Source organism: Enhydra lutris, unplaced genomic scaffold, assembly GCF_002288905.1.
Source record: "Enhydra lutris kenyoni isolate GAN:26980312 unplaced genomic scaffold, ASM228890v2 scaffoldscaffold32, whole genome shotgun sequence".
NCBI lineage: Eukaryota > Metazoa > Chordata > Mammalia > Carnivora > Mustelidae > Enhydra > Enhydra lutris.
The window spans coordinates 9,400,984-9,417,959 of record NW_019154116.1 but is presented as its reverse complement, the minus strand read 5'-3'; the positions used below and the strand labels follow the sequence as shown (position 1 = coordinate 9,417,959).

General features: G+C 38.1%; 1 protein-coding gene across 1 annotated transcript in view; it reads left to right on the top strand.

Moving 5' to 3' along the window:
• The window catches only part of LOC111153440 (catenin delta 2), a 1,010,962-nt gene that overhangs the window by 233,083 nt on the left and 760,903 nt on the right, over nucleotides 1-16,976 (top strand). The window lies entirely within an intron of this gene.

Below are 16,976 nucleotides of genomic sequence, written 5' to 3'. Positions count from 1 at the left end.
CATAGAATGGACTATTGCCCATCAATTAAAAATATAGACTTCTGAAACATACGACAACATAAATGAATCTCAAAAAATCATTTTGCTGAGCAAAAAATCCTGGACACAATTTATTTATGATTCCATTGTACAAAGTTTGAAAGCAAGCACAACTATATTATACTGCATGAAATTAGATAGTGGTTGAGGGCTGTATTCAAAGCGGCATGAGGATACTTCTACAGGTGATAGAAATGTTCTCTATTTTGATTCAAGTGTGAATTACATAGTTGTATGTATTTAAGAACTGATCAAATTGTATACTTAAGATGCGTGCATTTCACTTTAGGGAAATTTTATCTCAGGTTTTTTAAAAAAAGAAATATACTCAATAAATACAATTTGACCTGGGCGGGGGGGCGGGGGGGGGGAAGAAATGAGAAAAAATACCCTTGAACTCCCCCTCTCTGCATTTTTGTCCTGTTCTTTTTAATTTTTTTTCCTCCCATTTAAATTTTACCAGTCTTCCAAGCCCACTTCAGATGGCCTCTCCAGGAATTACCCTAGCTCATATGTGTACATTCATATAACTATCAGAAATTATGGTGCCTTAAAACTATTTGTGTAAGTGATATATTTGCAGATATAAATGTATACCTCTTAAGGCCCATGATAAACCTGTTCATTCAAGAGAAAATAATTAAACCAGTCATTGTGCTCAGAGTTGTAGAATTTAAGAAGAAAAAATATTATCTTAGGGTTTAATGCTGTTTTCATTTTGAATGATTCTGTTCAGTGAATCAATCTATTATTAGAATTTAGTCCTCAACATTCATTTGACAAATATGGAAATATTACCTTCTATACTCAATAAAATGTTCCTAGGCATTAAGAATAACAAAGAACTTATGCAACTCAACACCAAAAATCCCAAACAATCTGATTAAAAAGTGGACAGAAGACCCGAATAGATATTTTAGCAAGGAAGATGTACAGATGGCCAACATACACATGAAAAGATGCTTGGGGCACCTGGGTGGCTTACTTGTTAAGCGTCTGCCTTCAGCTCAGGTCATGATCCCAGGGTCCTGGGATCAAGTCCCGCCTCAGGCTCCCTGCTCAGCGGGAAGCCTGCTTCTTCCTTTCCCACTCCCCCTGCTTGTGTTCCCTCTCTCGCTCACTGTATCTCTGTCAAATAATAAATAAAATCTTAAAAAAAAAAAAAAGAAAAGATGCTCAACATCACTAATCATTGGGGAAATGCAGATTAAAACCACAATGAGTTAGCACCTTACATCTGTCATAATGGCTAAAATCAAAAAGACAGGAAACAACAAGTGTTGGCAAAGATGTGGAGAAGAAGGAGTGCTCGTGCACTGTTTGCGAAAATGTAGATTGGTGCAGCTACTGTGAAAGACAATATGGAAGTTCCTTAAAGAATTAAAAATAGAAATATCATGTGATCAAATAATTCCACTACTGGGTAATTATCAAAAGAAAATGAAAACATTAATTCAAAAAGATATATGCACCTCTGTGTTTATTGCAGTATGATTTACAAGAGCTATCATATGGAAGCCACCCAAGTGTCCATCAATAGATAAATATATACCACATCCTTATCCATCCGTCTATTGATGAATTATAATGGAATTAGAATGGAGGATTATGCAGCCAAAAAAGAGATGAAGTCTTGTCATTTGTGATAACATGGAGGGTAATATGCTAAGTGAAATAAGTCAGACAATGAAAGACAAATACCACATGATTTCACTTGTATGTGGAATCTAAAAAAACGAGTGAATAAGGAAAGAAAAAACAGAATCAGACTATAAATACAGATAATTAATTGATGATTGCTAGAAGGGAAGGAGGTTGGACATGGGTAAAATGGGTGATAGAAATACAGACTTCCAGTTACAGAATAAGAGGTAGATTATAGAGAGTGTAGTCAATGATACTGTCATGGTGCTGGATGGTGATAGCAGCTACGCTTGTAGTGAGCATAGCAGAGAAATGTCAAAATACCATGCTGTACCCCTGAAAGAGAGCGTCCTCCTGAAACTAGTGTAACCTGGTGTGTCAACCGTATTCAAATACAAAATTTCAAAGGAAAGAATAACAATGATGTCTAATAAAATGCGGCTCATGACTTTAAGGCACTCACAATTAATGTTCAAGTCAGACAACTGAATAAATAACCTACAGAAATCCAGGCAAGTATCAAATATTACATAAGTTTGAAAGAAGCAGAATGGGAGAATGTTCTGCTTGGGGTGGATGGGTGGGAGGGCTCTAAGCTTAGACCTTATAACCCTAAGGACCTTACAGTATTGCTGAGATTCCATTGCTTTTGACGTGTAGAAATGACATTTGCATATGGTTCAAGGTAATATCTGTGAGAAAACTGTTTCTGGCAAGAGGATAGATGGAAAGACCCCAAGGAAAACAAAGTGATGCATTCAAGGAATGGAAAATTTAGTTCAGTTCCAGTAAGGCGAAACCATGGGGTGAGAACAGAAACTGGAACAAAGTACAGAGTCAAAACCAAAGAGAAGAAACAAACATTAGAGAAAGAGAGAGAGAGGAAAGCCCTGAAACCAAGCCTCAACATAATATGATGGCCATAACCCAAGCTTTATTTGGTCTTTTCATGTCTTGATATTTTGGAGGCACCACTACACCCATTTAGGGAGAATCCCCTGAACAGGCATCACAAGCCCTTGTTCCCATGTTCCCTGATCTAGTTCTTGTTCCAGTCCTGGAGGTTTGTTGGCTGGTGCTCTTGTGGTAATATATGCACTAACACTGAAAGCTACAATGCACTAGCAAATATGAGAATTGTGCCTGGATATGTATAGTTCACACCTAAACTCTGCAGGAATAAAGGATCCATTCTAATAGCATGTACTTTATTAAGAATATTTGGAAAAAAACAAAAACAAAAAACAAACCCTACCATTTGTGTACTATCTACTGAAGTGAATTTTTAAAATATTTTATTGAAATGTTAAATGATTCCTCAATGCTCATCATTTTATAATATCTAATTTATTACAGATCTTAAAGTACTTTTTGGTTATCCTTTATAAACTAACTAAAAATGTGACTCGTTTTTATTACACAAAACCTCAGTTTATAAAATTTCAATATCTATACTTGTTTTTGAAATACTTAGCATCCAGTAATGCCAACTGTCAGGAAATGTATTCATAGGGAGCAGTGTAAATTTTTAACTCACTAATTTGTCACTTCCTCCCATCAGCAAATCAGCAGTCTTTATGGAGAATTTACAAGCTAAGTGCATGGAGCCAGAGGGCTTAAGTGACTTTAAGACATTGACTATAATGTTTTTAGGACCTTGACAAAGATGAAGGATGTCAGGGTTTTCCAGTTTAGTCAGTTTCTCACTGAATATAGCAATACAGGAGAGAATAGGGAGACAGGCAATAAGGACTCTCCAATAATGGATTCTGGTTTCTTGTTGGTTGTCAGTAAGTTGACTTGACTCCTTCTGATCCAGTCTAGAATGGCAGATGAACTCAGAATGCACCATCCCCATCAAGGTACCATAATATCCATGATGTTGGGACAAGCTTTTCTTAATGCATATTTACTTGTTTCTTCTTTTTGCTCTTTGTCTTGACCTTCACTTCCAGTCATTCTATTCTTTGTCATCCATGGAAGTAGTTAGACCAATTTCATATAGTGAAGACGGGTCAGTGTGAACACCCATACCTATACATATAAGATATTTTTAGTAAATATGTGTTATTTTCACTTGAGGAAAAGATATAAGTTTCACAATCTTTATAAAACTTGAAGAGGAAGCTTACTATAATTTGTGGTTATAGACCAGAAAATAAATGTTGTATAATGACTAGAGGAAAGATGGATATTTTTTTGAAGAAATAAAAATTTTTCCTTAGTAATAAAAATAAACAACATTCTCCTGGACGATGATTATGAGAAGATGATTTTCACCTACTTTAAAGATAATTATAAGCATCTATATGACAAAAGTCATAGAGTTAATCAGAAACAACCCAGATTTTTATGTCACTTAAAATATAAAACGTTAAATTTGTGAGTATTTGAATTTAAGAGCAAGAGCCTTGTCAAAAGGACTTCTAAAATATTTTGATTAGTATGGCAGTGAAAATAAAGGCATTTAAAATGTACTTATAAAAATTTTGTAATCTGAAAAATGGCTTTTTGTATTGTCAGTCTTTAGACTAATTATCGCTGCGTGTGACTAAATGTCAGAATCACAAATACCATTTAAACTATTGCCAAAATCTGGGACACTTTAAAATTAAGACACACTGTTATTTTCTGTACCACTAAGAGAGACAGGATGAAAGGAAGAAAGAAGGAAGAAGATAAGAAAAGGAAGGGAGGAAGGGAAATAGGGAGGTGGGACAGGAGGGAGGTGGAGAGGGAGGAAAGGAGAGAGAAAGAGAAGAGGGAGAGAAAGGAGAGAGAGAGAAAGAAAGGAAGAAAGAGAAAGAAAAAAGGAAAGAGAGAAAGGGAGGGAGAGAGGAAGAAAGAAAGGAGGAAGGAGGGAGGGAGAGAGGGAAGGAAGGAAGGAAGGAAGAAAAAAGAAGGAGGGAAGAAGGAAGGAAGACTAGGACACAAAGTTTTTTTTTTTTTTTTAAATTTTTAAGGTATTTAATTTTTAAGATTTTTTTTTTTTCATTTTATATCTATTGGAAAAGGTCTTTTAGACTCATCTCGACATATGTTCTTCATTTTCATGTGCATTCTCAAAGAATGGAAGGTATTGTTGCACATTCTTAAAAAATGAAAGTCCAAGTTCAGTAAGTTGGTTCAGTACTTCCCAAAACTTTTCCACAGTCTTTCCCTTCTGACTCACTTTTGATGGTGTGTCATCAGCATCTGTTTTCCGCACGCTACCATCCTCAAGGACACAGAAGTGGCGAGGACTCGGAATCTTTTTAAGAAGTGTTTCCCAGTTGCTTCTGTGATTGTCTTTTGAGCTGTTGTGACACATTCTGCAAGTTTTGTTTTCTTGATCTCACCAGAATATGTCACTGGAAGGTTTGCAGACAACAGCCAGAACTGCTATTCCTTCCTCAAAGTCCTTCAAGAGCGCTTTGAGTGAAACAGAGGGGCCCCCTTCCCACGTGTGCTGGACTTGAGAATAGCTCCATGACCACCATCTATCTGCCCAAAAGGGACTGTAAGAAGTTGCGGTGTCTACGATGCATTCTGGTCTCAGAGATGTTAAAATGTGGCAAATGTGCATCTCAGAATCATTGGAATGAACTATGTTCTCATTCTTCTTTTTGTCACTATGATTACATATTTAAATTCAGTGATGAATATAGCGTAGTGTAGTGTAGTGTATCTTAGGAAGCTCTGCTTTCAAGTTCATCTGGACTGGAGAGAGCTCGAAGGCTTTTCCTAGGTTTCCATAGCTCATGGGTCAGTAGGAGTAAAAATCATCCTTTGAAATGGGGAGCTGGTGGCTTTGCTGGCCAGGAGAGCATGACGTAGGCTTGGAAAAACCTCTGTGGTGACCGAGGCGGGGAATCCAGGAAACAAAACACCTTTAACAAATATTCTGCAGACCAAAATTGGGGTTGTGTAGTGGCCCTCATCCACATTAATATGGACTATTCCTCTGGCGGTGCTCAGCAGAAAGTAGAGAAGCAGAGACGGTGTCGGGTTGGCTAATCAAGGTGGAGGTTTTCACCAGCAAGTGTAGAAGGAAAGTCTGAAATCCCACACTCCTCTTATTTCTTGGATGTTTTATAATGTTATTGCAAAGGGTAATACCACAAACAGAATTACGGAAAGAGCAGAGACCTAAAACTACTTATGGATTATGTTTCTGTGTAACGTGTATGGATTAAAACTGAACAGACATACGTAAATGTAGATTAAAAACTTCTGGATTCATCTTGCTTGAGATGTAGGTCTTCTTTGACCACAATGCTCTCATGCCAATTTATAGGCGTTTGTCTTTTCTGTAATTATACCTAAGTTCTACAATCCTGAAGATTTGGAAGGGAGTGATTCAGAGCTCCTTTAAAAAGCCAAAATGATTTTTTAAGAACTAAATCAAAGAGGAACCTGCAGCAGGAACAACATTTACAGTGCTGCGATAAAAATAAGTCAAAGATCATTGACTCAGTACCTCCCATGTTGAAAACCAGTGAGTGTGTGTCATCACTGAAAGGGGGGAAAAAAAAGACAAGCAAAACCCAGAAACTTAGAAGCCTTGGAGCCACATTAGCGGCCATTTCAATTATTGAAACCACAAGTGTGTGTCATGTTTACTTCCTGGGTAACCACATACGAAATGTACGAAAGCTACTTAGGGTTGCTTCTAATGTGTTTGGATTGATCTCATTTGATTCCTAAGCCCTGATGAAAATAATCAATGGATATAGCAAAGCTTTCTGCCATGTGAATTGTGATTTATTTCAATAAGTACATGACCTTGAGCTGAACAGTGCATGTCTTTCTTTAAAGTACCGATTAGTATAATTTATTATGGAATGCTTTTAAGTGAACTGGGAAGGATTAATCACGACAGGCATAAGATGCATAAACCCTCCCTCACACTTCTCCTTTTATTTACAAATACAAATTGTGCATTCATAGTGTGCAAACAGAACTCCACTGGGGAATATATAGCTGTCTTCTCAATTGAATGGGTTAGAGCCCTATTTTGCAGGATGTTTGGCGGGGGGCTGTTGTACTCTTTCATAATAAAAGGTCTAGCGGATGATAATCAGTGACTGAATGTAAGACTCTCAGTGCTCCGTGTGTCCTTAGCAGGTTAGACAGTACCCACATGGGGGGAAAAAAATTGCAGAAGCTGTCTTACTAGAGGCATCCCAAGTGAAGTGGAATATAAAACAGGTATAGGTGTGTCTAATACAGAATCTAGTTAGAATTGTTCAGGAACAAAAAAATTGTTCAGGAAGTACCAACCAAAACATTTTTTAAAAAAGAACATGAAAGTGGTAAGTTTTCGTTATTGAGAAACGAAATCTATATTTTGATAAGCGTCCTAAATAACCTAGGGTAATTAACTGATTTATCATTTTTCAACAGGATGGCAGAATAATTACAAAAACCAATGAACGCTTTCCTGTACACTAGCAATAACAAAACACAAATGGAAGTAGAAAAGTTCCCAGTTACTGATATCAATGGTATATGAAGAGGTAAAATATACTTTATCTGTGATTTGAACAATAGCTGAGAGGTTAGTGATCAAAAGTCATGGGTTCTGGAGCCAGCTAAGTATAGTAAAAATGTCAGCTTTGCCACTCAACAGCTATATGATATGAAGTCACTTAATTTAAGAAGATATCGCTGTGCCTTTCTGTGAAATGAAAATGATAACTATAAAGCTAATGCCATATGGTCTCCATAATTATTAGTTATATTAATAGTGTAAAACTTTAAGGAAGAACATAAATAATTGGATAAAGAATAATCATAATATCGAATAGAAAGTCTTAGTATTCAACACTGTCAGTTCTCCCCAAATAAATATGTTAATTTAATCTAAATCTGAGCCCAATTTCTACAAGAGTTTATATGAAAGAAGCCATGCACTGTAGTCATACAGGGTACATATTTTAGAATCCGGTGTCCAGGGCTCCTTACTTAATGGTTCCAATTTTTATTCTTCTGATCTAAAAAGCAAATTTAATCATGATACCTCATATGATTAAATTTGATTATCTTTGTGTCAGTAAAGCCTTTATACAGTGCCTGACTCATAAAAAGCAAGCCATAAGTAATAGGGAACTGTTGTTACCAGTATGTTTGGGAAATACATTTTACGAAAAAAAGGTTGCACAAACGTTGCAAAGTGTTGTTTGTTTGTTTTTTAATAAGAGGAAGTAGGGTGGGAGGGGAGATTATTCTCCTGGACATGAAAATGTATTACCCTTCCATAGCAGTTAGAACTGTGTGGCACAGGTTACATAATGAAAAGCTGAATGGGGCTGAAGATAAAAACAGAAGACAGTGATTAATAGACAGAATATTGCTGTATATCAGTACTGATTTAAGCATTTTACATGTAAATTAACCCTGAAAGTAGTGAATATTGTTCCCCCTGAGTTACAGAAGCACAGGGGGTTAAGTGACCTGCCCAAGGTGTATTGAGTGTCAGAGTGGGATTAGACCTGGGGATCTGCTTCTGGCATCCACACTCCCCTCCAAGGCACTAGGAGATTTTACTATTTAGTTGAGTTGAAATTTTCAATTGTTGGAGAATACATGAAGGGCTTGATAATTAGTGTCGGAATAACTAACCAATTGGGAGATACGCACACACACACAGAGACATATGTCATATGTATATATCATGTGACTATGTGTAGAATATAACTATATGTAAAATGTAGCTATATATAGAAAGAATGTAACTATACATGTACAATGTGACCGTACATAGAATGTAGCTACATGTAGTCTATAGCTATATATAGTTCTATATATAGTTTTATATATATAGTTAGATCTAGGAACACAAATTCCAGATCAATAGATGATTTCAAAATGCTTAAATACAACTAAATAAACTTGGGGGGGTTGGTAATCATGGGAAAGACTTTTCAGATTGTGGCGAGATGTTAAGCGGAACCCAGATGGATCTGAAGATTCCTCTCCTCTGAAAAATGGATGGGTCAGTGGCTTCATTGGCATCAATTAGCAAGAGTTGATAACCTTGGAGAAAGTGGCTTTTGCGGAAGATATTTGAGCAAACATCCCTAAAAAGTGATAGCTGAGACACAGAGATTAACAGGGCAGGTCAAAACAACCCAGCTTTGGTGGCCTATATTTAGAGAGAGAACCCAGGCAGAATTTAATTCCATTCCGTTCAGTTCATCTCAGTGATATGAGCACTGCTGTGTGCACTGTGCAGTGCTGTAAATACAGTAGTGGAAAAAATTAGTGTTTTCTCTGTCCTCGTGAGGCCAGTTTATAGTCAACTGAAGAGACTGAAAATTGTATAGAAAGTATAATACAGTGTGCTAAGTGATATAAGAGAAGTCCAAGGTGCTCTAGGATAAGAAGACACTTAGTCTAGATTTGCACTTGTAGAAGGCTTCCATAGAAAACAGTATCTAGGATAAGATCTAAAGTTAAGTAAGAGGGGTGCCTGGGTGGCTCCGTTGGTTAAGCTTCTGACTCGTGGTTTCAGATCAGGTCCCGATCTCAGTGTCCTGAAATCGAGCCCCACGTCAGTCTGTGCACTCAGCATGGAATCTGCTTGAGATTCTCTCCCACTCTCTCTGTTCCTTCCGCTTTGGCACACTCTCTTTCTCTAAAATAAATCTTTTTTGTTTTTGTTTTTGTTTTAAATTAAGAAATAGCCAAGAGCTATGTCTGTTTGTGAACAGAAATCTATTTTATCCAAGTGTTGGAGGTAGAGACCTGGATTTCTAAGGAAATAGGAAAATAAACAATTAGATATATGGGCTGAGAATAAGAAGTGGGATATTGCTGAATGTGTGGAACTGTGGTATCATCAAGTAAGCAAACAGTGATGGAAAACATGGAAAAGATTGTCAAGGGACAGAGTGTAGAGTTAGCACAGGCCCTATTGCAACACCGTGGGGAATTACCAACAGTTATGGGTGTTAAAACATAAAATTCAACTGAGAAAATTTTGAAGATCTTATTGTCTTTATTCAACAACTCATGAATTGGGCAGCATCCTACCTAAAAGAGAGGAAGGAGCTCTGATGAGCTATACAAAATGGAAGGCTTTATAGGCAATAGAAAGGAGGCAAAGAAGTTACTAGCACAGAATAGATTGTATCAGGCAAAGTCACCTTGCTTTGGGAAAACACAGGGATCTGTCCAGTGGATTACCTTCCTGGTACTAACCAGAACATTCCAGACTGACTGACTAAGCTTATATTCTGGGACAGACTGAAACTTCAGTTAGGTTATGTGTTAAGTCTTGGTGAGGTGGGCTTAGCACAAGTGACTCCATTTTGGGTCTGCGGTTTCTTCTTTAGTACGGGACAGAGAAACCCAGAAAGTGGTGTGAGAAAAGGGGAAAATTATACGAGGAGAACTCTGGGAGAGTGGATGTCATGGACAGCCAGTGGGAGAGGATCTCACTTGTATAGGGCAGGTGACACACAGTTGGCTGGTGTGAAGGCTCTGTCAGCAGAGTGGTTTACAAGGGAGCCAGACTCGAGAGGCTGGAGCAGTTGGGGGGCTGGGGGACTAGGGGCATAGAAGGACGGTCGGTGGAGTTGGGGTTGGACTCCATGCAGCATAGGCTATTTTTTCCAGCAGAAATCTTGTTGGTGGAACTCATAGATGAAGTAGGCAGATAGCCTGATTGGATATTTTGCTGGTCTGGTAATGAAAGGAAAATTGACAAAGAGGCTGGGAGGTGGGTGGTACCTGAGAAAAGCCAGCTGAGGCTTTTTAGTTTTTTTGTTTGTTTGTTTGTTTTTAATACAGCCTGGGGTCCAGCTAAGGAAGGACAGGTGTGAATAGCACTAGAGTTTGCTGGATGAGCAGAAAGGGCGATGGGACAGGGACCGCAGTCGTGGGTCAAATGCCACATAAGTACAAGAACACTTTTATTAGACAGAATGCACTGGTGGTCCCGGATGAATTAGGAGGCTGGAAGGGAACAAAATACAGGAGAGGGGAAGTCTTTCTCTGAGGATCCTCTAGAGACTTGGTGCCCAGCGCACACGCGGCTGCTTCATTGTCCTGGAAATACTCTGAGCCGTATTAGGAGAGAAAGGAGGAGAGTGCCCCAGGTACTTGAGGACTGAAGAGTCCCCAGGTGTCAACAGTTTCCTGAGCATGGAGGGCCAGCCCGCTGGAGCAGTTTGTAGCTTTGCAGTTGGGGGTTGTGACTGCAGTAGCAGGACTGGCCGCTTTGGGAGACTCACTGTCCTCAGACGTCCTCAAGTTGGCTGCGTCAGAAGGCTCGGTCCTCTCACATGCCCAGGAAGCAGGAGATAGGAAAGAGGATTCTTCCTTAGCAGAAGAGGAACAAAAAGACGAATTAAACAAAAATACTGTAAAATATTGAATAAGCAATACTGGGTCCTAAGAAGTGGAAAACTAGGCATTTCCATGCGTTTTTGGTAGAGGGTTAATTGAAGAGAATTTGAAAGTATGAATCAGAATTTTTAAATGAACGTTATGAGTAGAGCCATTGATGCGAACTTTTTCTAAAGAAATGTTCAGGCAAAAGCATAATGCCACACACTGAAGAAGGTGTTTCAGGATCTATCACGGTGAGATGGTAAAAGACTAGCTCTAGAAACTGAGCCTTCTGAATGTGGATCTCAGCTTTGCTATTGTTCTTGATGACTTTGGGCAATTTCTTTACATCTCATTTCAATGATCTGTAAAATGGGTGAACTGATAATGATCGCTCAGAGAGCTCTGAGGGGGGCTGTGATGATACAGGTAAAGCTGAACACAGAAGCTGGATATAACATGGTAAGTTTAATCATGCTAAAAAGGTAAGAGGGAGAGGATAGGAAGTGAGAAAAAGAGACATGAGGACAAGGGTGGGAGGAGAGTAAGATTAATCACAGCCAACTGGTGAAGTAAAATAGAGTATATCTCTACAATGGAATACTGTGCAGCCATGAGTTGTGTTCTGTATTTATGCATATGGACAAGAACTGTGGAAGATATGCTCTTTCCCCCAGGATTTCAGTTTATCATATAAACACTGCTTTTATTTTGAAATTGCAGTCTAACAGATGTAATTTTTTTCTTTGTATTTGTTTTTTATCTTTTTAAATCAATTTGTTGATGTATAGTTTACACACAGTAAAAAGAAATCATTTTATGTTATTTATTTTTTTTAATTGAGTTATAATTGACATATAGCATTATGTTAGTTTCAGGTGTGTAGTGTAATAATTTGATGTTTGTATATATTGCAAAATGATCACCACAATAAGCCTAGTTAACATCCATCACTACACATAGTTATAATTTTTTTGTGATGAGAACTTTTAAGATCTACTTTCTTAGCAACTTTCAAATATGCAGTACAGTTTTGTAAACTATAGTCAACATGCTCTACATTACTTCCTCATGAATTATTTATTTTATAACTGGAAATTTGTACCTTTAAAAAAAGAAGATTTTATTTATTTGAGAGAGAGTGTGTGCACATGGGCAGGGCAGGGGCGGGCAAGGGCAGAGGGAGAGGGAGAAGCAGACTCCCAGCTGAGCAGGGCCTCAGACTCAGTGCTCCATCCCAGGACCCTGAGATCATGACCTAAGCTAAAGGCAGATGCTTAACCAACTGAGTCACCCAGGCGCCCCTGGAAATTTGTAACTTTTGACTTCCATTTTGCCCATCGCCCCCCAACCCTTACCTCTGACAAGAATTAGTCTGTCCTCTATTATCTATGAGTTTGTTTTTTTAGATACCATGTGTAAGTGAGATCATACTATTATTGTCTTTCTGTAACGTATTTTACTTAGCATAATGCCCTCAAGTTCCACCCATGTTGTTGGCAAGTGGCAAGATTTTCATTCTTTTTTGTAGCTGATTTATATTTGATTTGCATATGTGTGTGTATTAGAATATATATTCCAATATTACATATGGAATATCATTTACATATTCCATTATGCATATATTCATATTATATATGCATAAGTGTATGACATGTGATATATAGGTATGACACATATATGATGTTAAATGTATATATATACTCATTCACACACATACACACACACACACATACCCCATTTTCTTTATCCATTTGTCACCCAGTAGACATTTAAGTTGTTTCCGTGTCTTAGCTGTTGCAAATAATACTGCAATGAAAGTGGGGGGAGTGGTGGTGCTTTATCTTTTCTACTTAGTATTTTCATTTTCTTTGGATAAATATCTAGAAGTAGGTTTGCTGGATTATATGATTATTCTACTTTTAATTTTTTGAGCAGTGTCCATACTGTTTTCCATCATAGTTGCACCAATTTATATGCCAACCAATAGTGTAGAAGGGTTCCCTTTTCTCTACACCTTGCCAATACTTATCTCTTACTTTGATCCTAGCCGTTCAAACAGGTATAAGGTGATATAGCTCATTGTGGTTTTGACTTAGATTGCCCTAATGATCAATGAACATCGTTTTTCATTAGTTGAACATGTTTTCATGTGCCTGTTCTTTGAATATATATTCTTTGGAAATATCTGTTCAGAGCTTCTGCCCATTTTTAGATCAGATTGGTTGTTTTTTTACTCTTGAATTGTATGAGTTCCTTATATATTTTAGATATTAATCTCTTAGAAATAGCATTTGTGAATATTTTCTCTCGTTCAAGAGGGTGTTTTTCAGTTCGTTGGTGACTTCTTTCGCTGTGCAGAAACTTCTTAGGTTGATGTAGTCCCACTCATTTGTTTTTGCTTCTGTTGCCTTTGCTTTTGGTGTAAACCGTCCCCCCATCATCAACTAAATAAATAGTATGATACCATTTTTAAATTTATTTTAAATCCTAGTTAGTTAACATACAGTGTACTGTCAGTTTCAGCTGTACAATATAGCGATTCAGCACTTCATACAACACCTGGTGCTCCTCACACGTGCTCTCCCTAGTCCCCATCACCTGTTTCCCGCATCTCCCTGCCCACCTCCCCCGGTCACCGTCAGTTTGTTTTCTGTACTTAAGAGCCTGTTTCTTGCTTTGTCTCTCTCTTTCTCTTATTTTTTGCCCTTTGCTTTTTTGTTTTGCTTCTTAAATTCCACATCTGAGTGAAATCATATGGTATTTGTCTTTTTCTGACTGCATACCATTTTTTAATTTGAAAATTATTAGTTTTTAAGAGATAGTAAATGTAAATACAAAGGAACTTGTCCACTAGTCCTCTGTCCACTGTGCTTTTTCAGATGATATAATGGTTATTTTCCTTTTAATAGTGTTTATTTTTCTGAATATTTTGCAGTAAGAAGTTAATACTTGCATGATCAGTAAGCTCAAATTTTTATTTTCCTTTTTTAAAAGGAAACACCCAAAAGTGCACAAATAATACAGGAAATGTGTCTGAAAGGGTTATTAACTCTTAATTATTGCACCAAAGAGAGTCCCATTTTGCGTGTAGGCTATGATGATTATTGACATATTCAAATACCCGAGTAAATAATGGTCAACGTATGGATTAATTTATCATAAGTAACTACAGAAAATGATGTTACTAACTCTTCTTTTAAAAAGTGCTTTGACAATGAACAAAATTTCTGGTATAACAGATTTATGTTATATAGCCTGTTTTGTATTCTGTTGGGTCATATAATACATATGTGGAAGGAATCATTATGACTTAAAGTTTTTATATCAGAAAACATAAATAGTTTGCTATGTGGTGGTTCAAGAACATCTACTAGGTTTCTGCTGTCAAACAAAATTACTTCTCTCAGGTGTATATTCAAAAAGTATTCATTCAAATGTGCTTTATACTTATTCTCAGTTTGACACATAGGCGATGAGCATCAGTTGTTAATTGTATACATGAAAGGGCAAAGTCATTGATCGTGTGATGGACAATCATGATTGATTTTCTCTGTCATGATGCTTTTGTAAAACCAGAATTAAAAAAAAAAAAAACATTGCTGGATATCATTCACACGATTTAATTATTACTGTAGTTAGAAATAACAATTACAATTGTTTGCCTAAAACCGTTCTAGCTACTGAAAGCAAGTAAACAGATCAGTTTATTGCCATAAATACAGATCAGGTGACAGTGCGGTTCCTGTGTCCTGCGCCTGGCATGAGGGCTCCTATCAGGCTCCCACTGTCTGTTATCTATGCTGTTTTCACTTTTTCTTATTGACTCATTTATTGATTCGGCTATTAATGAAACTTTCCCACTGTGGCCAAAAGTAATGAAGTCGGCTTCCAGACTAAGTGATTTTATTGTACTTCGTGTGTTGAATATTTGGGAAAGGAAATCAAGGGCCTGCTTCCAGTCATTAGCCTGCCTTGATTTGACAACGGGAATGGGTCATTTTTTAACATTCCCTTCTCCATGCAAAAATTTATCTTCAATAATAAGTATGAAATCAAATGGATATAATGACCTGAAGAAGAAGAGATGAAAATGAAATTTCATTGTACTTCGTATGCATGTTCAAGCTGATAAAAGCAAAGATTACAGTGGAAAAGGAAATAAGCAAAAGCTCAATATTTCTTCGTACATTAGAACAATTTTTGGAAAAAATTAGAGGGACACCTCAGTGGCTCCCTCGCCTAAGCATCCAACTCTTGATCTAAGCTCAGGTCTTCATCTCAAGGCCGTGAGTTCAAGCCCCGAGTTGAGCTCCACGCTGCGTGTGGAGCCTACTTTAATAATAAAAAAATAAAAAGGTGCACCATAAAAAAAAACAAACAATTTTTTGGTATGTCAGAGTAATGAGCAACACTACAGTTTAGTGAGAAGTTGCAGTTATATAAGAATAACAGTTGAAGGGACGCCGGGGTGGCACAGTTGGTTACGTGACTGACTTCTGGTTTCAGCTCAGGTTGTGATCTCAGGTTCATGAGATTGAGCTCAGGGAGGAGTCTGCCTAAGACTCCCTCTCCCTCTGCTTGTGTCTCCCTCCTGCTTATGCTCCCTGTCTCTTTCTCCCTCCCCGCTCAAGTAAATAAATCTAAAAGAAATAACAATTGAAACATTTTCTATTGTAAAGTGGTTATTGAAACACAAGTAAAATGTTGCATGTGTGACCTGAAATTTTCACACACACACAAAACATTACGCCTCGTGGTTTGCAATCTGCTTTGCTCTTTTAAATTTGAATTACAAATAAAATGCAAAATGCTTCTGAATGTAACTCAAGATTGGTTCCTTTGCCATTATGGTAACTGTATCATTCTGACTTAATCTAAATGCAAGACTCTATAGTTCCATGAGGCATTGGAGACCTAGTGTTCACCAACGCAAGTTCAGACCATCTGGACCCTTACAAAATTCCTCTAGAAACAAAAGCATGTACTGAGTCCACACACCCTTATTGCCGGTGCCCTAGTGCTCTGCCCGGGCACCCTGCCTCCTCTCTCCTTTTAGTCCTGGCAAGGGCAGCTGGCCTCCCGTCACCTCTTAGCCTTCATCTCCCAGCCCCTCGTCCTCGCTCACTATACCTAATTCCAGCACCTGTCCTGTACACACAAGTGCAGACCAGTTTTGTTCTACCTCAGGGCCTTTGCACTGCTTCTTGCTCTTTCCAGAATGCACATCCCTCAGAAGCCCAGTTAGCCGGCTCCCTCCCCTCTTCCAACTCTTTGTTTCACGTCACCTTCCCAAGGACACCTACTTGGACCAGGTCTGCTTACATGCGCAACCTCCCTGTCCCTCACACTCTACTATTCTTGTTTAAAATTCACTATTGGCAGCTTCCAAGAGAATATATAATTTGTGATTTATTACAGTAATTATTGTTTGTTTTCTGTCTCCTGCTACTAGAATCTAAGTTCCATGAGGGCAGGGGGTTTGTATGTTTCCCTCACTGATGTAGTCCAAACTTTTGGGCAGGATCGGCACATAATAAATGCTCAATCAGTATTTTTTTTTAAAGATTTTATTAATTTATTGGAAAGATTGAGAGACAGAGAGTGCACAGGCAGGGGGAGGGGCAGAGGGAGGAAGTGAGGCAGACTCCCCACTGAGCTGGGAGCCTGATGCGGGGCTCGATCCCAGGACCTGGAGATCATGACCTGAGCTGAAGGCAGACGCTTCACCGACTGAGCCACCCAGGTGCCCCTCAGTCAGTATCTGTTGAACGTCTTCCCCTCAATGTTTTACTCTGTGGCACTGGGGTACATTGTTGCTTCCACAACTTTGTGCCTTTTTTTTCACTGTTAAGAAACCATTTCCCTGGTTTTACACGTCAGGCCCGACAGGTACAATTTAATATTCACTGAGAACAACAAGCAAGGTATCACCTGAAGCCTTCTGGGAGAAAGATGTGATCATGTTATGCAGCATC